A 212-nucleotide genomic window follows, 5' to 3' on the forward strand; every position below is an offset into this window, starting at 1 on the left:
AGATCCGATGTGCGCTGCAGCTTCAGTGTCGGTCTGTGTCGGTTGGCCGTAGTTTTCTCCCTGCTTTTTCTCCTCTTCTCTCTTATGCAATATCGACCGCAAATCCTGGTGCTGCAGTGCATGGAATCCGATGATGGACGTTCGCTGCTCACTCTATTCTCAGCGTTTCGGTAGCAGTGACCGATAATTTCCCGGTCTTTATGTATGAAGAA

Source organism: Penaeus monodon, chromosome 15 (assembly GCF_015228065.2).
Source record: "Penaeus monodon isolate SGIC_2016 chromosome 15, NSTDA_Pmon_1, whole genome shotgun sequence".
Lineage (NCBI taxonomy): Eukaryota > Metazoa > Arthropoda > Malacostraca > Decapoda > Penaeidae > Penaeus > Penaeus monodon.